The sequence below is a fragment of the Cydia fagiglandana genome, chromosome 27, assembly GCF_963556715.1.
Source record: "Cydia fagiglandana chromosome 27, ilCydFagi1.1, whole genome shotgun sequence".
In the NCBI taxonomy this organism is placed as follows: domain Eukaryota; kingdom Metazoa; phylum Arthropoda; class Insecta; order Lepidoptera; family Tortricidae; genus Cydia; species Cydia fagiglandana.
In genome coordinates this window covers 2430555-2446727 of record NC_085958.1, presented here as the reverse complement: position 1 = coordinate 2446727, position 16173 = coordinate 2430555, and the positions used below count along the sequence as shown (strand labels likewise).

General features: G+C 35.9%; 1 protein-coding gene across 1 annotated transcript in view; it reads right to left on the bottom strand.

Moving 5' to 3' along the window:
* LOC134677971 (P protein-like) overlaps window positions 1-16173 on the bottom strand; it is a 67818-nt gene that overhangs the window by 50493 nt on the left and 1152 nt on the right. The gene's annotated exons all lie outside the window — the stretch shown is intronic.

Sequence of the window (16173 nt, the reverse complement as noted above, 5' to 3'; positions counted from 1 at the left end):
GCCAGGTTCTAGTCCAATTATCCCGTATCTATATACTTATATATTCACTTTTATATTACCCCTTTCCGGCCTTACTTTCGCTGTCCTAATCCACTGTGTGAAAGTATGGCTAGCACACGGAGAAATAGGGTTTTTAGGTCTAAAACGAGGTGTCTCCACTCGTCTTAGTTAGCTATAGCATAGGAATTACTCATTGCACATCGAGTAATTGCGCGAGTAAATTAAATGTGCATCCCGGGATGCTAGTTTGCAAATATTTCGGTAGAATAGTTGGATAGTATAGCTGTTAGGACTAGGTTTTATTTGTTTGGTCTAGGGTTTTGTAGAATTGATCTAGATTTATAAATTTAATATATCAAAGCCATATTTACAGTAGATAGCTAGGTTCCCTTTCGATACATTTATGGCTATATTATTGCATTTGTTGTTCATTATTATGGGTTTATGGGTTAAATTCAGATTAGAGATAGCTAGGATGTAGTTTGGGGTTAGGGATTGTTAGGACTTTATTACATATACTTATTTATGACTTATTGACAAACTTGACTTACTTATGACATGACTGTATATATTTGTACCCTTGCAACGCTACTGGTAGAAATATATTGTGGGAAAAACTAAAGTTAATAACCACAATATAATGTAGTATTGTAGAATCAATTTGCTTACAAAGAAATATTTGTTTTGCCTGTCCCTTAGCAGTTTGTATGATGATTACATTCTGTTTTCTGCAGATTATCTGTGATTTTCACACTTGACCTTAAAAATACAGGGTCATATATATTATTGAAATTATATCAATGAGTGATTTATCCAGGCTAGATCGAGGCAGATGCAAGATCCGTGGTTTATTTTGGTCCGAAAGTGTGATTCAAAATGACTACAATTATAGTTTGGTTAATATTACTTCATTGATTACTAAAATGTATTACAAAATTGCAGAGTTCTGGAGAATTAGAGTGGATCAAATACTGCTGCTGCTCTACTACCAATATTTTGTTGGGTTAAATTGTCCCTTTTGAATTTATTATTCCTCCCATTCATGATTGAAATGAAGATTGATCTGGTAAAGTACATATTACATAGTGCTCAGAAATACCTATTAAAAATAAAATAAAATAAAATAGGTATATTTTAGTCTAGGGACCTGACTCCATCCGTCCGTGACTGTAGATAAGTAAGTTTGTACATACAATAATAGAAAAAAAATTAAATATTTTGCCATGACGATAATATAATTATTTTCCTTTAGCTAGCTAGGTTAGTAAGCAAATACATAAAAGGAAAATATAAAGTACAAACAAAAAGGACTTTCTACTTTCATGGTAACTGGTCACGGTAGGCTCGGTGGGAGATAAATTAAATAATATATAATTTATTTTTATTCATCAAATTGACTTAATGATTACAATGTATTTCTGATTTCATTTGAATAAGATTTACTTACATTATTTGTTTATAAATATGCAATGATCTTTCTTTCAACTCTGACATATTTTGCTTTAACATAGATCAAGTTTAATAATTATTTGACATTATTAGGATTTATAGGGATATATTTATTTATTAATTATTATTTATTTATAACTCTTTTCTATTATGCGAAAAGGATTTCGGTTACTATTAACGGTTACGACGAAGGGTTCTACATAAACATTAGACGATCATTTGGCCAATCTACTGATCCAATTCAAGATATTAACTTATTTAATTAGAATTTATTTGGACTATTTGCGTTATTTTATAATAACTAGTACAGGTAATTACGGTTTACGGTATTTTAAAGAATTTTAGATTTTTAGATTTTCTTATTGGAATTTTTAGTATTTTAGGCAAGTCTAGGTTTAGCTAAGTAGGGGTAGTTAGGGTTAGTTGAAGAGGAGAGAGGTGGGAGAATGTTACATGACGAATGTAGAATGAGTGACGAAAGCAGAATAGGACTAATTTATGAACTTGACGAAAAACGAATGGGACGACTGAAGACGATACCGCTGGTGGCAGTGTTGCCAACTTGGCATAATTGATGCCAGATCTGGCATAATTTCACTCGCTTTGGCACCAAAATTTTCCATTTAGCATCTGGCATAATTTTTAGCATAATTTAGTCTAAACCAATTTTTTACCAACTTGGCAACAACAATATGCGTCATCGTCTTATGTAGTTCATATTTTCATATGAATATTGACTTTTGTGGGCGGATGGACGTCGACGGACTATACTTGGTCAAGCAGATCTTGTCAGTAGAAAAAGGCAGCAAATTTTCAAAAATGTAGGCGCGAAGGGATATCGTCTCATAGAAAATTTGAATTACGCGCCTTTTTCTACTGACAAGATTTGCTTGCCCATCTGTATAAATGTATATTTTATTTAATATATTGCCAAACAATAGCAGACTCGTAACCATCGTAACTATAGTCTGTTAAGCCATTTCCGTTAGTGAACAAACGCGGCAAATTTTAATAAAAGTAGGTGTTACCAATTTATCATCCCATAGAAAATTTGAATTTTGCGCCTTTTTCTATTGACAAAGTACGGTGTTTTTAATGAATATTTTTAGACATCACATTATTTTAAATGTTGTAAGTGTGTATTTTCAAGTGATATTTTAGCATTTTTTTTAGCATACGTATTTCAACAAACTTTGGCATAATTTTGGCATAATCTAGACATTAGTCTAGCATCTTTTCAAAATCCGAGTTGGCAACACTGGCTGGTGGCCTAGCGGTAAGTGCGTGCGATTTTTAATCCGGAGGTCGCGGGTCCACATCCCGCCTCGTACTAATGAGTTTTTCGGAACCAATGTACGAAATATCATTTTGATGCCGATAATTATTGTCCTACATGACTATCGCCATGCCGATGTTGATACATACATACAGGATGATTCAGGAGACGTGAGCAGGACTAACACTGCGCATTTCGTAAATTATAAGCAACTGTTTCCTATCAGTATTAGGGTGGTTAACGTTAATTTTCTAGTCGTGTTGAAAAAAAAGTTATTAATTTATTTACGACATGGATGGTCACCCTAACATTAGAATACTAAACTACCGTAATTCTGTGTCAAATTGAATGTCATCGCTGTCATCACGGTCTGGTTACTTTTGAAAACTCGTACCTCACTCAGGTTTGACATTTTATTTTCTTCGTAAATGAGGTTTTATATTTATTAATTAGGTCTCGTAGGGTGACCATGATTGTAGAGAATTAAATTTGCCCTCACCAAAAAGTTGAAAAATAGGAAAAAGTGTGGTTGTTTCACCCAAATACGACGGTGATCGATAAATTATCAGTTACTGAGTGTGCGGGATTAGTCCTGCTCACGTCTCATGAATCACCCTGTATAATCACGCCTATTTCCCGGAGGGGTAGGCAGACCACGGATTTCCACTTGCTACGATCCTGACATACCTCTTTCGCTTCCTTTACATTCATAACATTCCTCATACACGCTCACCGGTTTAGGGTGCTCTTGACCTGGCCTTTCTTCAGATGGCCGATGTTGATATGTGTCAGTGAAACCACAGGCTATAACCACAGAATGTAGAAATCTAGACCAATATTAGTGGGTAGGCAAGCTAGTTGCGGGCGTCCTGTCGCCGCCACTGTTCACACTGAATTTCACAAGTACAGTTGGAAAGAGAATCGCCGCTTTCAAATTACTACTTCATTCTAGAATATATTAGACTCTTTCTACCTCGTGGCATAGGTAGGAAGTAGGAATGAATTGCAAAAAAAATGTACATAGTTGTCTGTATCTTTAGGTATTTAAATAAAATTAAACTAAATCTACCCTCAAATGGCTCCTTAAGCCACTTGAGGAAAGCAGAAGAATACAAGGTGTAACATGAGGAAACCGAATAATTTTAACCACGCATTTCTGAGGTCAAAAGAAGTAAAAAATGTAATATGACTTTAGGTAATTTCGGCAAAAAAAAAATTTTTTTGTTTATTTTTTTTCAATTTTTTTAATGTATTTGTACATACAAAATAAATGTTATTGGTAAACTTGTCACTTAAAATTGTTTTTAAAATTTTTTTTTCGTAGAACCTACTTTTTGCAAAGTGTTACCTGTCACTTTTTGACATCTATCAATAAGGATATTTAGACTACGTCCCATAGCAGCAACATTACCATCAAAAAGGCCTTTTACACTGTGTAACAATAAAAACTTGTTTTTTTTTAATTGATAATATCTCTGAAACTAGGCGAATTTCAAAAAAGTTTATACGACATTTTTGTCTCTAAATATGATCAGGAATACGCTGTTAAAATTATTCGGTTTACTCATGTTACACCGTGTATAAATGATCGTATTAGATTCATATTTGTTACATATTTGCCGTGACATATTTTTAAAACGTGTTTTTCAATTGAAAGACATGTCAAGATTGTTTACCTTTTTTCTAATGCTAGAAAACGAACTAAAGGTAGAGTCTGACCGAGAAACGTCTGCAGCAATTTTGTTAGCCCACGCAGTGCAAGTGTCATTTTAAACGTCAAACTTGAAATAATGACATGTAAATAACACTTGTAAATATCAAAATCGCTGCAGACTTTTCTTGGTCTAATTGATTTTTCCACAAAACATTTTCTCGACGACTGTACCTTCGAACACAGAACTCCACTCACTAAGATCAGATAAGGCGGCACACACAAATAATAACAGAGGCGTCGAAATAATACTCCGACACCGACACCCAAATGTAAGCTTAACGACTTTACAGTTCTAAGTTGGATTTACACGACGCGGTGGCGACCACGACACGATCGGCTTACGGATCAGGGATGTTGCGAATATCCGCAACTCTGAACTTCCGCATATTCCGGTAGACTACATCGAAAATAGATGCCTCAACCTCACTGTCCAAGGCCCTAGACCACTCGGTAGGCCTAAAAAGCGCTGGCTGGACGTCATGACAGCAGACATGGTCTTCCATGTCTGCTGAACAGTGTGCAGTGTGCAGTGTGAAATGTGTGTTCTCTTGAACAGTGTGCAAAGTGGAGAAGATTGAGCAGGAAAGCGGACCCTGGCGCTAGGCTGGGAAAATGCTAGGTTGAAGAAGAATCCATTTCTATTTCTAAAATAGCTTCAGTGATTAACATAGTAATATATCCAGATAGAACTACATGGTTATCTAAGGTCAATAACAGTTTAATTACTAACATCATATCTAGATAACGTATGCTAACAATATATTTCAAAGTTAGTTTGTCTATGTATTTGATAAAGTTTCCTGTTTTCTTTAGGATATAGTTATTAGCCTTCTAGTAACACCGGCGTTAGACACGTCGGAATAGCCCAAGCGATATTTTACCGAGCAAATCTTTCTGCCATTTTTTGCGACGGGATACGTGCACACAGTCGCACTTCTCACTCACTACATACAAAATACAATCGGTAATGTAACACAAATACATAGAAAATGACACACACAAAGACAAATCTTGCACAACTCGATCTCTTTATTGTGTACGGATGAGTCACAACATACACCGCGCTAGTTGTGTGCATGCACAGTTGATCTTGTGCAAATGCATGGCGAATCCCGACTCCCTTCCGTGTTGCTCAAAGTTATTAACAGTATTACCTACCCTGACATTAGAATGATATGGGTAAAATAGATCACTGTGTTACGTCTTTCCTGTAGACATACACAAGAGTTAAGGGCTATAAAGGTTAATTTTCTTATTTAACCCTTATCCACGTAAAAAGGTCCTCCTTTTATTTACAGAACTATGATAAAATCATTACTTACATGCCCACAAGCTGTTAACTATTGCCCACAGGAGAGAAAACTAGTGTGTTCGCGCGAACTGTACATTTTTCTCTCCTGTGGGCAATAGTTAACAGCTTGTGGGCATGTAAGTAATGATTTTTACGTGGATAAGGGTTAAATAAGAAAATTAACCTTTATAGCCCTTAACTCTTGTGTATGTCTACAGGAAAGACGTAACACAGTGATCTGTTTGACCCATATTTGAATCATATTCTTAAGAAACACCACGCTGCGCTCTAAAACCGTAGGCGAGAAAACCGCTAGGCTCAAATGGGACTGGGCCGGTCACGTCTACCGCATGCATCCGGAGAGGTGGGTAGCTTAGCCACCAAGTGGATGCCGGTAGAGGGACGTGGACGCGGTAGGTCCACGGAGATGGCGAGATGACCTGGACAGCTTCCTGAACAACTGGAGGAAACACCAAATCGGGAGTCGTGGAAATTAAGGGGAGAGGCCTTTGCCCAGCAGTGGTACACTCAAATAGGCTAGGAAAAACAAAATATTTTTGTTATCGTGCGTCTCGCCCGCGCCAAGTAGGTATTGGCGGACAAGTACGAGCGAAATGCACGATATGTGAATGACATCTGAAATGGCATTATTATCTTTTCTTGATAAAAAAGATAATTTAATCGTGATGATGATGATGATGTCCTCAAAGACGTATCCGTCGACGGCGACATCTTGACAAGCGTTTTTAGGGTTCCGTACCCAAAGGGTAAAACGGGACCCTATTACTAAGACTTCGCTGTCCGTCCGTCCGTCCATCCGTCTGTCACCAGGCTGTATCTCACGAACCGTGATAGGTAGCTAGCAGTTGAAATTTTCACAGATGATGTATTTCTGTTGCCGCTATAACAACAAATACTAAAAACAGAATAAAATAAAGATTTAAATGGGGCTCCCATACAACAAACGTGATTTTTGACCAAAGTTAAGCAACGTCGGGAGTGGTCAGTACTTGGATGGGTGACCGTTTTTTTTTCCTTTTTTTGTGTTTTTTTTTGCATTATGGTACGGAACCCTTCGTGCGCGAGTCCGACTTGCACTTGCCCGGTTTTTTTTTCTTTAGTAAAGCGTTTTATTTTTAATTAATCGTATTGTGTAAATGACGCTGTAAATCCGAAAATAATGAGTTTTTAATAAAAGCCCTGAATGGGGATCTATTTGACTGTAACATTTTAGCTTTAGTCAAATAGAGGAAAATATAAATTCGGGAGCAAGTCTGTCTGTATTTTTTTCATTTCTCATGTTCTGAAAGAGGGTCATTGTTGTTCTAAAAGGTATGCAGAAAGTGATACGATTCTGCACTAGAGCATTTTAGGTTCCAAGTACGATTTTTTTTTACGATTAAGCAATTGAAATTTGGGTATAAATGGATTTGTCATACAATTTCCATTCTGATATTTGACTCCCCATCCCATAATCACGATACTTTTGCCTAAATTGTTAATTGGAAGTAACCTCAAAAAATACTATAAAAAATATACTTAGTCATGTTTAAAAAAAAACACATGCATTTTACTTTCCTCGTATTCGAAATCTACTATTGTGTATCTATTATCTCTTCACGGTTAAACCTAAAATGTAAAATCCTAAGAGGAAAAATCTTAGAAAATTGTTTAATATTCTCTCAACGTTTGTGTATGAAGTACCTACACATGTATTTCTAAAACACGTTAAATAATTCAAAACATGTCAACGTTGCAATTCTGTATTGCATTAAACACAATAGCTCATTTAAATTCATAAGTTTTATGTGTTTCTTTGAGGATAATGCCTATACATAGTGACTAAGATTCTTAAAATAAGTGTGTTAGTTTATATATTTTACACTTTCGCGTTTTGAACACATATTAACTCACATTATACACGGTGTAACATGAGTACACCGAATAATTTTAACAGCGTATTCCTGATCATATCTGGAGACAAAAATGTCCTATGAACTTTTTCGAAATTCGCCTAGTTTCAGAGATAAATTAATTAAAAAAAAAAACTAGTTTTTATTGTTACATAGTGTAAAAGGCCTTTTTGATGGTGATGTTGCTGCTATGGGACTTAGTCTACATATCCTTATTGATAGATGTCAAAAAGTGACAAGTAACACTTTGCAAAAAAGTAGGTTTTACGAAAAAAAAAGTGAAAATCAATTTTAAGTAACATGTTTACCAATAATATTTATTTTTTATGTACAAATACATTCAAAAAATTGAAAAAACAAAACAAAAAAATAAATTTTTTTGGCGAAATTGACCTAAACTCGTATTACATTTTTTCCTTCTTTTGACCTCAGAAATGCGTGGTTAAAATGATTCGGTTTTACTCATGTTACACCGTGTAGACGGATTATATAATTCGCGTTAGACCCGTCTATAATGTGAGTTAATCTATGTTAGTTTTTATTGTGTAGTTGGTCTAAAAATGCGAAAAAAACAATAGCGTAAAGCGAGGAATTTAGAAGGAAACAAAAGATATGGCGCGCCGCGTGAAATTGCAACATAAAGAATAGCTCTCGCACGGGTTTTTAACTTTTATGTATTGTAATATATCTGGAAATATACTTTAGCTTAAAATGTTGCTATACAAATTCCTCGGAAATATGACTATAGCTCTTGTTATACTGATATTACTTATACATACAGTATGTATCAGAACGAAAGGCAAAGAAAGAGACCTATAAATGTTTAGGTCATACTCAGCAACTTCTACTATGGGACCAACCCCGAAAACGCGGAAAAAATAATGACTCTCCCGTAGGAAATTTCAACATCAGACCAGCAAAATGTATGAAACATCCAATTTTATTTTCGCGTTTTCGGGGTTGGTCCCACAGTAAAAGTTGCTCAGTGTGACCTAAACATTAACGGGTCTCTTTCTTTACCTTTCGTTCTGATACATACTGTATACTGCTATTGTGATGGTATACAGGGTAGCGACATACCTACTTACAGCTTACAGCTGAAAGAAAATAAAAAATTACATGTCATCGTGATTTTTTTCTATCGAGCTAACTTTAACCACTTACGGTTCTTTAACCACGCGTGATCATATTCCTTGTCAGGCTATAAATTTCGATAAAAACCCAAACATCTACTTCAAAACAACCGAGTACGTGCCAACCTTGGCTAGAGACTAGACTACACACCCCTATTACACACCTCTATATTAACTTAATTACGACTTAACACGCCGCTATGTTACCCCATTTCGGTGATATAACATCCTTCATTCAGTGTATGATTTTATATTAACTTGTTACACGATTCTGTTTTAACATTTTTAAGGTTGTGATTTTGTTTTGACACGACCTTAACGATTCCTCACGCGGATTCGGCTAATTGGTGTGCGAACGACATCAAAATAAAAAGTGATTAATCCGAATCGGCGTCCTGTAAAGGCTGTGATTTCAGCAGTCTAGAGACCAAGATAAGCCTCCAACAATTTTGATAGCACACTTAGAGCCACTTGCACCATCCCACTAACCCAAGTTTAAGCACCGCCGTGTCGCCGAAATAATTTTTTAGCTTGTAAGATTTTACTATTGTATGTATGTTAGTTTGTAAGGTATGTATCTATGGGCCTTAGTTGCCTGATAATAAATGATATTTGATTTGATTTGATTTGAGCAGATAAACCGTTAACTTAGTGTCAAATTGTACTGGTAACCATGGTAACTCCAGGTGTAATTGGTTAACCCGGGGTTAGTGGAATGGTGCAAGGGCGCTTAGTGTTGTAGTCCATCTGTTTTGGCACTAAGTGTAAGCGTAATTCTATTATGACGCAGATCTACGAGTATATTAGGTCACATTTGACTAATACTTCAATGGTATCTACCTAATCGTAAATATTTACTAGCCCGCAATCCATTCGCAAATAAAAAAGCGTATAGCAGACTTGTACAGCATACTAGCGACCCGCCCCGATTTCGCACGGGTTACACAAAATCTTAACAAATTATACACCTAAACCTTCCTCAAGAAATCACACTATTGATAGGTGAAAACCGCATGAAAGTCCTTTCAGTAGTTTTTGAGTTTATCGCGAACATACTTACATACACACAAACAGACAGCCGCGGGACTTTACATGCTTGGGGGCTACATGCTTACATAAGAGATGAGAATAAGTAATATAATTAGTTAACAACAGCTTGTTCTCCGAGCAAAGAAATGATAAGAATCTTTTAAATATCCTTAATGTAATGCCATGAAATGGCAGATTTATAGAAACGATAGCTCTTAACAACTTTAAACTGACAATAAACGAAGGGAGAGTGTTTGTATGTAATAATTATGTCTGTGACTGTAATTACATAGGTATTTATTTTTTTATAAGCTTTTATTTACTTTTTCACCACACCAGCTCGGAAAGACTTACTTATTTGATTTGGTTTGATTTTGTTTGATATTTTACATTTAATATTTGCTTCGAGTTGGTGTGGTGAAAAATTTTGTGTTTCACTCGGGGGCAAATTTTGTTTAACCCTCGAGCTTTGAAACCCTCGCAACGCTCAAGATTCCATTTTCGAACCACTCGCTACGCTCGTGGTTCAATTTTGGAATCTTTCGCTTGCTCAGGTATCAATATTAGCACGAGCGGCTAAACAACAACTTTGCCCCCTTGTAAAACAAATAACTATTCTTTTTTTATAAGCTTTTATTTACTTTTTATGGACTTTTTGTGAACTTAAGTTTATGCTCTTATTTCGTTATAAGCAAAGAATAAAATACTTATAAGCCCCGAGCACACCGGCTGCGTGTGCGTGTCGTGCACGTGCGCGTGCGCTATAATGTTGGAGCCGCACACGCAGTCACGCAAGCGATGTGCCATCTCTCATAAAGATCCGAATACTACAAACCGCACGTGCACGTCTCCGGTGTGCGCAGGCCTTTTTAATCGTTTTCTTGCGTTTTGATGCCTACTTAAGAGTGTCTATAGAGGAATCGTAGCCTACTTCAGCTGAAACAGAATCAGAATCAAGCATATTATTCGTGATAAACTTAAAACTAAGATTATATAAAAGAGTATATAACTGGATGGTGTTTAGCAAAAATGAGTCATTCCACATACATTTTGCAATAAAATGTCAACTTCGAGCGTCAATTTTTTGAGTTGACATCTTATTGGAAAATTAATGTGGGTTGACACATTAATTAACATTATTGCTTAACAGCATCTAACTAAAACTACAAATATTAATAAAATTGGTAAGCGTTAAAGTTTACCACGAAATGGGCTCACCAAATACTGACCCGAAAGTCAGCGCTGATCTTCCGGCGAGACCATTTGTGGGCCACGAACGCAGCCGCACGACACGGCCCTATCATAAGCAGCCGGCGTATTATGGATGGCTTTATCCATTTTAATCCACGTGATAAAACAACTGTCACTTTTTAACACCGTTAGAAAGTGAAGGACACCGTTTTATCACGCTGACACGTGATAAAAGAAACCGTTTTATCACGCTGTCACATGACAAGAACGACCATCATATCCGTACTGAACGCAGCCTTTGCAGCAGCGACCGGCGCCATCTTGTCTACTGTCTATGGCAGCACACTTCAAAAACTGCATTTTCTGCATAACGACAGTGCCGTATAATTACAACATTTATCTCTAGATTCTTTAGTCATCAAAGTAACCACTTCTAGTGTTATCTGATCACAACAATGTTGCAGAGGCCACTAGAATATGAGTTTAGAAAAATATAATCTACATAGTGAAATCATAGAAATACTCTTAACACATGCCACTATTATTTATTTAAAAGAGGACAAGTGTGAGCCGGACTCGCCCACCGAGCGTTCCTGAAGTACATAATAGATATATGTAAAAATATGTAGACGGCTTTCAGATTTTTTTTGCTGTACAAATTAGTAAAAGTTTAAAAATCTACAAAACGATTTGGTCCCCCACAGAATATTTTTCTACTAGTCAAATCAGGTAGGTACCTACTTTTTTAGAACTGTCAAAACGATTTGCTAATATGGTATTTATATGAAACATTACATCGTGACGTCACGGCAAACTCACCTGCTTTTTCTATTTTTATCCGATTTGTTAAATAGAACTTGTGTTTAATAACTCCTATCTGTGTTTTTCTAATAATTATGCGGTGCTTTATTTCATGCATGGTGTAAAATAATTGATTTTAAATACAGTATAATATAATACCCTATTACCAAGGTAATGTAGCTAGCTCTAAACACAAGACCTAAGTGATAATTATCTTGTCTGGTCGTTAAATCTAGATCACATGCTCACTATTATCGCAACATAAGATAATTGATATTAATGGCTTTAATCGAAGTGCGATTTGCTTATCGATCCAATGATTATTGTGTCACCTAACCACTTAAGTGTAGTTTTAAGTCAATTATCTTGTGATAATACCGATAATTGTGATCTAGATTTAACGACCCCTACCTTAAGCCCCACATTCACACTCCTACCTTGTAGGCCGCCTCGTAGTCCGCCTCGTTGGGTAGGATTGTGTATGGGGGTTGCGGACTACGAGCCGTCCTACCGTTTAGCCGTTTGTAGGACGGCTCGTAGTGCGCAACCCCCATACACAATCCTACTCAACGAGGCGGACTACGAGGCGGCCTACAAGGTAGGAGTGTGAATGTGGGGCTTTTGGTCCCCCAGATCTATCCCCTGCGGAAGGGTGCCCATAAGTCTGGCTACATTCCCAAGCTGAATAGCGACGCCTATTCTTTGGCCTAGAAATGAGCCAGCCCTAGGTCAGCCGTGGTTTCAAAAAGGCTTTCCTAGTTTTGGAGTCTAATCTCAAGAATTGGCGCAGGCACTAGCACTTTGATCGAGCCGAAATGTTTTACAATCGTGTGAAACATTACTTTAATATGTTTATATTCTTTATCTTAAGTCTCTATTGTTTCCCATAAAGTTTTAAGTCATAATGTATTGTTTGTCCGCATTATCGTTGGTTTTTCTCAGAAATGTGTAACTTTTCAGGATTGCCATAAAACAAACGTAACCTATCTATAGGATAACCTTACAAAAATCTTGAAACATTAACGGTTTCAGAATTTTTTTTTTTTTTTTAATGGCTTTTACTCCTTGCTAAATTTAGCAAGGTGGATTCTGCCAATGTCGAGGTATAGACTTTTGACTTGTGAGACGAGAATGTTCGGTTAAATTTTGATTTTTGTGGAAGGATAGACGGGAACCTAAAACAAACAAATTATTGTGGACATCACAGACAAATACATTACATGACACAATTAACACAGTAGCAACATTAGTGAGAAAGAGCGGAAAGCGGATGACAGATTGTTAAGGCAAGCAACATAGCGGATGAAATGGAGGAAAAAAACGTAAAAATTAAATATAGATAGATAGAAGAGCTGTAATAATTAAAGTTTTATATTATGTTCTTGTACATACTTAATAATGACAGAAGTTAGGGGAGGGTCCATTAGAGTGAGAAGTGAGTAAAAGTTAATGGGTCGCGGAATATTTGAAGGTAACACATCATACAAAGAGTAACTGAATCTCGGACAGGAGAAGAAAATGTGATCTACGGTGCCTTCGTCTAACCCACATTCGCACAGTGACGTATCCCGGACCCGTATCTTGGCAAGAAATACAGGGGTACAAACTGGCCCCAAGCGTAATCGACAAATTGTAGACGTGACCCATTTAGGATAGACTCGGAATCTGGAAAACCATGGTTTACGTGGAATATTGGGTTGAATGTGGCCATAATGTTTTCCTACCTCCAATCTGGAAGAATTCCAGAGATTTTGCCACGTGTTAAACATATCAGTCTGTGCATGGCTTAGAAGGTCAGAGCTGTATATCCTGTAGTGACCTGGTGATCCCATCTCAATAGCTCTCTTTGCCCACAAATCTGCAGACTCGTTTCCAGGAATGCCACAATGACCTGGGATCCACCCGAGCACTATTTTTAACCCCTTTGAGTCACATTTTCTTAATAATGTTTTGATCTGAAGTATTAAGGGGAATTTTGCCTTCATTTTAAACTGATTGCCCATAATAGCCTGCAGGCAACTCCTGCTATCTGTAAAAATGATCATTTTTGCTATATTGTGAGAGTCAGCATATGCAATAGCTTCCAAGATGGCAACTGCCTCGCCGGTAAAAATGGATGATTGAGGAGGGCACTTGAACATCAAGACAATGTTATATTTTGGAATCACCACTGCTGCTCCAACACAATTTGCGGGATCATTTTTGGATGCGTCAGTAAACACTGGTAAGTAGCCTTCCCACTTTTCTAAAAGATTTTTAAATTTGTTGTTAGCTCCCGGGTCATTTTCAGAATTATGACTTAATGATAATCTGACAATCATTAGGTACATTATGACTTTGAATAATTATGTCAAACAAAGGGATCTGTCTTTATAAGCCGCTTGTGATTGACCAACAATCGATATTTTTTTTATTCTTAGAATTGTTATCATTCCTAGGGAGTTATTTCTATTAAATTTAATATTAAATAATAGCCATTATTATCAATAACTATAAACGCAGTTGAATTTGAATTGAACTAGTTAGGACAGATGTCTTATAGTTTTAGATTTTCACATACTGACCGATCTAAATGGGCCACCCTGTATACATTCCGCTAGGTCACCCATGTTATTTTTTTTGGTATTACTTTTAGTTTTGTTGGTAATTTTAAATTTAGGTTACATTTTCATTTCATGTTCAAGACCTGTGGTGTCATTGAGATACGAAATTGTATTGAAATAAAATTCCTTGGCGGTACCTACCTAGATCTAGGCTAAGCCGTAAATCTGGATCTATATTTAGCCCCGCAACGCTCGGATGACCGAGATGTCAATGCACGTCTTTGTAGCCTCTACCGTAAGAATACTACCAGAGACATGTAAATAATATAGACTTCGAATCCATAAAAAAACTACGCTTACATCATAAATTATTCGTTTGAATATAGTAATTAATTACATAATTAATGTTATTAATGTTATTATGACTTACGACGGTATAAATCAGATTTTAATTTAGGACAACAACGAAAAATAAACAGTAATTAAGATATATGTATAACAATTATATGAAAAAACAGTATATACATTCTTAAAGTGTATTTCCATGGAACTTGCTAACTATGTAAACAACAGTCACTAGTAAATTCATCATTCAGAGAAAATTTCAACATGGCGGTTTGTTTACATAGTAAGTTCCATAGAATTACACTTTACATCAACATGTAAAAAGTAGCAGACCTTACCTACTTCGCCATACATAATTAAGTAGGTAATTAATTCTCGAAAGATATTCAAACTATTTCATAAGTTCATAATCATAACTGACATATGTGTCGCTTAACTTCAAACTCGGGTAAATCCATTGGACCCTCTCAGCAAATATCTACCCTATTACGTTTTCTTAATACCATAATCGCATAATCTGACAGATGGATTTACCCGAGTTTGAAGTTAAGCGACTCATATGTACTTTGTAATAAAAGAATAAATAAATATAACTTTATTGTACGAATATGAAGTAGATGAATAAAGGTACATCAGATAGAACATAAAATATAGTACAAGGGCGAACTTATCCCTAAAAGGGATCCCTTCCAGTCAACCTATAGGTACCTAAGGAGTACTTGTAAATAAACTTTGTATTATTTTTAAAAGACATGTTCCAAAAATAACTTCTAAAGCTCACTTGCACCATACCACTAACCTAAGGTTAACCGGTTAAACTGGTTAATTTTCCCTCAACTGCTCAAGGGTTAACTGGAAGAGATCCCTGAAAGGGATAAGTTCGCCTTTGTACTAATGATGTGTGTTCTTTCATGTTTTATGTTTCTTTTTGTACAATAAAGTATTTTACTACTACTACTACTACTTAAACCGTTAACACAGTGTAAAATTGTGCTGGTATCCATGGTAACTCCAGGAATAACCGGTTAACCCCGGGTTAGTATATGCTGCAACTGGCCCTAAGAATAATAGGTAGAGGTATATATCTACTAGTATACTTATTTCCAATTTTGCTTAAACCAAAAAATACCACGCCCTAGTATGTTAGGAAATTGTTATATACACGGTGTAACATGAGTAAACCGAATAATTTTAACCACGCATTTCTGAGGTCAAAAGAAGTAAAAAATGTAATATGAGTTTAGGTCAAATTCGCCAAAAAAAAATTTTTTTTTGTTTTGTTTTTTTCAATTTTTTTAATGTATTTTTACATAAAAAATAAATGTTATTGGTAAACTTGTTACTTAAAATTGATTATTAGTTTTTTTTTTCGTAAAACCTTCTTTTTGCAAAGTGTTACTTGTCACTTTTTGACATCTATCAATAAGGATATTTAGACTACGTCCCATAGCAGCAACATTACCATCAAAAAGGCATTTTACATTATGT